At 37.1% G+C, this 7,685-nt stretch overlaps 1 protein-coding gene across 1 annotated transcript in view; it reads left to right on the top strand.

The window, feature by feature from the left end:
* The first annotated feature begins 5,862 nt into the window (after positions 1-5,862).
* The window catches only part of LOC107700492 (eukaryotic translation initiation factor 4 gamma 1-like), a 45,781-nt gene continuing 43,958 nt past the window's right edge, over positions 5,863-7,685 (top strand). The window contains exon 1 of the mRNA XM_016502166.1: positions 5,863-6,340. The gene's annotated coding sequence lies outside the window, so the exon portion shown is untranslated. The remainder of the gene's footprint in view (positions 6,341-7,685) is intronic.

The raw sequence follows: 7,685 nt of genomic DNA, 5'->3' as shown, positions 1-7,685 counted from the left end.
AATAGCGGTCTATTTGATGACTAGTCTATTCTTGGGCTATGATTAGACGTCTATTAGATTTTCACTGACAGCCCAAATTTAGCCTCGTTTTAGCCTAGACGTCTAGGCTATATTTAGGCGTCTTTTAAACGCAAAATTGCTTGCTGGGTTAATTTGGGTACGGCTGAGACATGTTACAGGTTATAATATAATCCAAAAATCATGGCAACAAATGATTTTTTTAAGTCAGTTTAATACGTTTAATCAGTTGAAACGACGTTCACAGTCAATTTGATTCAACTTAACTCATATTTAACCGTTGCTTCTTGTCATTATAGGCTTAGGCTACGTTTTTCAATGAATTTCCATGAATATACTAATTAATAAAATGAATATTATTTATTTTGTATTACATATTGTTCATTCATTTATTTTTAACACCGCACCCCCAGCACCCCCATTTTTTCGTGGGCTACACTCCAGGGGGTGCTGCAGCACCCCCAGCACCCCTACTTCCCGCGGTAATGCCTGTGCCTCGAATTTACAGCTAATTATCCAAAAGACAAAAGGCAATTATAGTTAATTTGTCTTGCTAACATCCATGATTAATGAGAGCTAGCATGAAAGTTAGCTAACGTTTAGCTAAGGCAATAGGAAGTCTAATAGTTTAGACCAGTGCGCGTTCTTTCACTGCATGATTCAGTTTATTAAAATGCATTTAGAATTATCACAAAATTCAAGATATGGGGGCAGAAATGTATGTATTTATATAATTTCATATAGTTAATCAGTATCACACGAAGATGACATTTTTCCACCAAAAAGCAGCATGATTACAAATGTGATATTGATTTTATATGTGATTTATTGAACTGCAATGTGATATTGCAGTTCAATAAACAAGAATTTAATATTAAAACACTTACGTTTTAGACACAATATTGACTGTTTTTGCTCTATTTCGCCAACAAATAGAATTCCAATTTGCGTCTCTGAGCAACATGACACTGTTTTGTTCCTGAATGGATCAACAGTTTAAATGATTCAGCGCAATCGCAATGACTCACTTATTAACAGTGACTTGCTGCCACGTACTGACAGTTTTAATTTCACATTTAAAGTATCTTGAATTTATTTATTTTTTTTTAAATTTCAAATATCAGTATTCAACGTTTTATGTTTAAAATATTAAAACGGTATTAATGCATTTGTAACTGCAGGTTAAATACATTCATGTGTAAATGCATATAAATGCCCCTTCGAATGCAGCTTCGGTGTTTTCTCTGCATTGCAAAGATTAATTTAGTCAATTCTGATTTCATTTGCTTGGTAACAGCCCAAATAACTTATTATTCTAAATGACTGATTCAATTTAAGAATTTGACTGAAAAGATGCACACTTTTAGAAAAAATGGCTTTATAAAGGTAAAAATGCCCATAAAAGGTAAAAATCACTTTAAACTTATTGGAAAATATTAATATCTATCACTGCTGTGAACTGATCACCACACAGAATATGAAGAATATCAAAAAATTTAGGAGTCAGCTGTCCACGGTAGTCCTTAAGATATCAGCACAATAACACACTCAGCAAAATATCATCTAATTATCATTATCAATAAAATCCCAGAAAATATTGAGATATCTTTTTGTCAATATCGCAGACCCCTAACATATTTATAATGTTTTGTTTAGAATAAATAAATAAATAAATATGAGAAGTTCCCTTTTTTCCATTTAAGCCCCTGCCCCTCAAAATGTCTGTGATTTTTAGTATTTCAGATTAATGTCACATTTTTTGAATATAAAAATAAATAAATAATGATGTCACATTATTTTTGACATTCTCCAAGTGGGATAAGTTTATGCAGAGGGGGCTTCATTCCCCAGGTAGGGGGTTTCTCTCAGCCCAGTAGTGTGACAAGATTGCACCTATTTATTTTGATATCATAATATAGCACATAATAACATTATAAATGGCACACACATAAAAGTAATGCTGGACATTTATGAATAATTAAGTACTTGACAGTATACACAGAGCATTGTGGAAAACAGTATAACAGCAACAATCCTTGCAGTGTATGCATATATATTCCTGAGTGGCATGAGAAGATTTCTGAGGACAGACGGACGGACAGACGGACGGACGGACGGATAGATAGATAGATAGATATGGAAAACAGTATAACAGCAACAATCCTTGCAAAGTATGCATATACATTCCTGAGTGGCATGAGAAGATTTCTGAGGACAGACAGATAGACAGATAGATAGATAGATAGATTTTCTTATAGAATCTTATTTGTTTGTTTGTTTATTTATTTAAGCTTAATTTTGAGTAATTTGGCCCTTCATAATAAAATGTGTAGTTCATCATTATTAATTGTGGTAGTCCATTTTTTTTTCATGTCACATACAAATTAATAGCACATTACATATTGAAAGACTGTGTTTGCAAAACTTGTTAACCAATTATTGTTTAAGCTATCAGAAACAAGCAGAACCATCAAAGTATCTGCAGATCTAAATAATCATATAGGGGCTTTTTTCAGATGCTTGCTGTGTTTACAAGCTGTTTTTCAGAATGAAAATACATTAATTTGAACTCTTAACACTTAGAAATAGCAATTTAATATAAATTGACCAGAACCTGAAAAATATTTCACCACACGGTATGAAGCAAAACAACAGAAGCCCGTTTCCCCCCGCCCCCCTGCTGTACACATTTCTGTGAAATATTTAGCTTTTTATTTGGCTCTCAAGTTCAGGCGAAAGTAGGCTAAAAGTTCACATTTCAGGCATTTGTCATACTTCATGTCATTTCTAATTTCAGTGTATTTTTATTGTATTAGTAGAAACATTTCATGATGCATTTCATTGTTTCATCATATTTTGTTCTCTTAATTCCTCCTTAGCTACGCCTCAGGTCAGCTATGAAGGCCTATGGAGTGCTATGGGGGGATCTGCTATCCTCTCATCAAGTCATTCCTTTGGTTTAAAGGTGACATGTAATGAAAATGTGGCTTTTTCCATGTTTAAGTGCTTTAATCGGGTCCCCGGTGCATCTACCAACCCAGAAAACGTGAAAAAGAACAACCCAGTAAATTTTTGTTGGTAAGCCTTTCCAAAAAACCTTGTGAAAGCCTTGTGAAAAAACGAGCCACTCAGATTTTGCTCCCCCGTGACGTTTTAAGTGAACTTATTATAATATTACCGCCCCTTAATTTGCACATTTCCACCCACGGCGCCACCATTGTGTTCACAAGTGACATCGGTGTACCAGTTATAACGCCATGGCAAATGTTTGAGCAAAGCATGCTAACTATTCTGTCTTTGGCTGCACTGACGAGCACAGAACACTGTTAAGAGTCCCAGCCTCAGAGGAGACAGAAGAGCAGTGGATTTATTGATTTATTTACTGTATATTACGCTACTGCCACACAGATCTTATATAAACTTATATAAAAAATTTATTTCCCAGCTGTTTACCTTCACAGACATAATCGACTGTTTTTGTAACTTATGTGTTTTTAACATAACCTTATGTGTCTTTGACAGTTTAAGTGCAATAAAACATGACAGAGAACTTAGTTTAGTACTCACATGCTGTGTGACAGCCGCTTTCTTCTTCTTCTTCTGGTGTATTATGACGGTTTGGCAAGCCAACAAAAAATCTGGATCTGGAGTGTGGGGTGTACATAGATTTGGAAGAAAAAATGGAGGAAAAGGAGAGAGGAAATTAAAAACTGTTCCTGTGTTTTTCAGGTATTTAAATAATATTTCATGCACTCTTGATTGCACTGACCCATTTCCTAACAATACTTTTAGAGAAATATTTTCAACTCCCAGCCATCCTAATTCTTGAATTAAAGGGATAGTTTCCAAAAATGAAAATTCTGTCATTAATTACTCATGTTGTTCCAAACCCGTAAGACCTTCGTTCATCTTCGGAACACAAATTAAGATATTTTTTGATCAAATCTGAGAGATCTCTGACCCTGCATAGACAGCAATGCAACTGCAATGTTCCCAGGTCCAGAAATGTAGCAAGGCCATCGGTAAAATAGTCCATTTGACATCAGTGGTTCAACCATAATTTTACGCAGCTACGAGAATACTTTTTGTGCGCAAAGGAAACAATAATACCATAATTTATTCAAAAATTCTTCTCCCCGAGTTACCGTCTTCTGCCATTTTGGAGAGTACCCCAGAACGTAATCAACATAATCATCGTTGTTTACATTCAGCATGTGCGCGATTACGATTACAATTCCTCTAAAAAACTGTTTATTTGGGCGTGAAGCCTCTCCTCCACTGACATCCATAAAAAAACAGCCTCTGGTCTCCTTTCCCATGTACTGCCAGACCTCTCTTATAAAACAGCTTTTTTTTTTTCAGTGTAAACTCTATAAATAGTTTCATCCAAAAGTATTGTTTAGTGTAAAACATGTTGAAGATTAGCCAATAGGCTGTCGATTCATTAAATGATAAGCTGTTTCTTCTATAAAGATGTTTATTCAGAATAGTGAAGCCTCTCCTCCATTGATATCCATGAAAAAAAACGGCCTCTGGTCTCCTTTCCCACATACTGCCAAAGCGGAAGCGTTAGCATTAGCCGTTACTCTTTTTTGGCTAAAGGTTGCAGGCTTGCCTTCTAGTGGCTTTGGCTTTAGTAATCCTAAAGACATTGAATAGCTTGTTCAGGTGTGTTTGATTACGGTTAGAGCTAAACTCTGCAGGACAGCGGCACTCCAGACCAGGACCGACGTTGCCTATCCCTGCTCCAGACACTTGATTGGACTGACATATGTAGTTCTCTATTAAAAATCTTTGGTTACTTCAGTGAACTCTTTGATGTTATCATTACTGAATGATGACTCTATGGCCCTGTCCCAAATCGGACCCTAAATCCTTGCGGTCTTCCAATTGTGCACAAACATCTACATTGAAGACCTGGACTATAGTGGCTGAGGAGAATTCAACGTATCAATCACAAATCAAAGACCTGAACTCAGAGTGAACACAATTGACTTCTCCTGCCCTCCCCACCACCCCGCCCCCTGTGTGTATGTACCTTTGACATATAAGTCTGACATACCATAAAACATATGATCATTTGTGTGTGTGTGTGTGTGTGTGTGTGTGTGTGTGTGTGTACTTGTTTATGCTACCAAATGTCCCCACAAGGATAGTAAAACCTGAAATTTCTGACATTGTGGGGACAGACTTGTGGTCCCCACAAGGGAAGAAAATTATTAAAAATAGTAAACGATGTTTATCTGAAAGTGTAACAATGCAAACAGGTTTTCTGTAAGGGGTAGGTTTAGGGTTAGGGGATAAAAAAATATAGTTTGGTCAGTATAAAAGTAATAGAAGTCTACGGAAAGTCCCCACAATTCACAGAAACAAACATGCGTGTGTGTGTGTGTTTTTACATGTTGCATAATATGTGCTCTTTTGAAAAGAGACTGCAGGGTTAAGTGGGGTGGGAGAGGGATTAAAATAAAAAAATAAAATTATTATATTATATTATGTTCACTTCATAACATTTTATGCTGCATTTCATGTTATTTTTATATTTTACTTAAATTAACAACGGCATATGGTATTGAATGTCATATTTCGTCAAATAAATAAATAAATTAATAGACAGACAGACAGACAGACAGATAGAATGATAGATTTTCTATCTTTTATATTATATTTAAATATAATAGATTTAGATTTTATATCTCGTTTTATATCTATTTATTATTTCTTACAACATTCCGTGATTAAATTTTATAAATACGTGTGCATTAAATTTGTTTTGTACGCGAAGCATTATAAATTAACATTCATAATCTGTGTAAGTGGAGGAGACTTTTATTATTGTTCCTTATTTGTACCCTTGGTGAATGACCCTGCGGCGCTCAGGTTGATTAACCCGGAAGTACCCACGCGGCACTCCGTCCGGTCTGCGGGCTCAAGGGGAGAAACGCTGAAGCACCATGGCTCTGTTCTAATCGCATTTATTAAGAGAAGTGTGATCAATTTACCGGCAATCCGTCACCATCCGCGCCTTAAAAATGGACCCCCAGTCAAGAGGCTTGTCCTGGGGGCATCAACGTTGTCAGTAGTAACATCTGGAAACTGTATTTATTATTTTTTCCCCCCATACTGTCACTTTTTCTCGCCTTTGCACGCTATATGGGATTTAAATCTAAAGTGTCAGCAGCTAGCCAACACGTCTCACTTGATTAACCCAAATATCCCTGTGGAAACCAAGACGCCCTCTGTTAGTAACAAAAAACAAACTTTCAAGAAACACGTTGACGAAGTCTTGCCCTCAAGTTTTCCCATTTGTCTGCGGCGCCGGGTGAGTAATCCTACTGTCTATGCTAACTTTGATAGCCGCGTTTAAACCGATAATCGTAGGGGCCAAGCGGGCCTAGATTGATCCTCACGACGGGTTTAATGTTGATGCGTGCTCACGTATCAAACATTTTCTTCGTAAAACGCTTTTCTTTTAACTTGTCACTGATTATTTTCCCAATCTCCCTAATAAGCCGGTTATGTGTTTCTGAGGCTTTATTTCCCAGCACTCGCTTTTTTCAGTTTCACACATTCATGTTGCTCATTTCTGGGAGTCGGTCATCTGAAATTTGGGGAACATATAAACTCGGCACAGTTTTGTCCCGTCCCGTTGAGGTTTACATGGCCTATCGACCGTGGATGGCTTGTTCTCTGGTATTTGAGGAGCATTTGTGACCGTTAAATGTCTCATGTGACGCGTTGAAGGAATGTCGGCACGTGGACGCTATAATAAGTTTGACCTATTTTTTTCCTCAACAAACTCGATTTTACCGATGTTTTACATACGATACTGTAAACGAACCGGAGCGTCGATCTCACTGACCGTCGGCTTTCACCATGTCATTGATTTAGAGGGGGGTAGCTAATTAGCTAGTGCGGTGAAATCGACACTTCCCTTCACATTTGCTTTGGGCCCGGCTTGATTTTCTAGTTTTTTCAGATGGTTGTCGAGGTGTGTTTTCGTCAGATGGCGTGTGGAGGTCGTTAAATCTTGGTTTGGGAATAAAACGATGTTATGGTATGGAAAGTGGAGTGGATCTGAACGTGTCAGTGCCATATGCAGGCTAGCGCTGTTAGCCACACCGGCAGTGCATCATGGCTGCGCTGTGACACGTCTGTAGGAGCAGATCGCTGCTTTCCTCACACTTCTGGGAACCCAGTGTGCACAAAACTCAGCATTTGGAAAACGTTACCCTAGTGGTTTCTTTGTTTAGCTCTACCTATATGTTTTGCAATGAGTTAAAAGCAATTTGGATGTTGGAGTTTCAGTATATTATGGATTTCATAATTAAGTCAGCCTGGTTGGTTAATTTATTTCCTCGTGGCTCTGTCATATGAACGACCATAGTGGGTTTAGTTGCTTAATTAAAGGTGTAGTTAAACCCCAAAATGAACTTTTCCATTGTGTATTCACCCACTTTCTTCTGTGGAAAACAATGTAATACAGATTGACAGTTTCAGTTACCCATTACTTTCATTGTGTGGAAAAAAAGATGCAGTGGAAGTGGATGGTGAATGTGTAACATACAATTTTGTGTTATGCAAAAGAAAGTAATTTGAAGGTAATGGTTGATGCAGAGAGCATTAGTCAAGTATGTGTGTGTATGTATGTATGTATGTGTCATATA

The sequence above is a fragment of the Sinocyclocheilus anshuiensis genome, unplaced genomic scaffold (assembly GCF_001515605.1).
Source record: "Sinocyclocheilus anshuiensis isolate Anshui unplaced genomic scaffold, SAMN03320099.WGS_v1.1 scaffold718, whole genome shotgun sequence".
NCBI classification, from domain to species: Eukaryota; Metazoa; Chordata; class Actinopteri; order Cypriniformes; family Cyprinidae; genus Sinocyclocheilus; species Sinocyclocheilus anshuiensis.
Note: the sequence above shows the minus strand (reverse complement) of the source record. Positions and strands in the feature narration are given on the sequence as shown.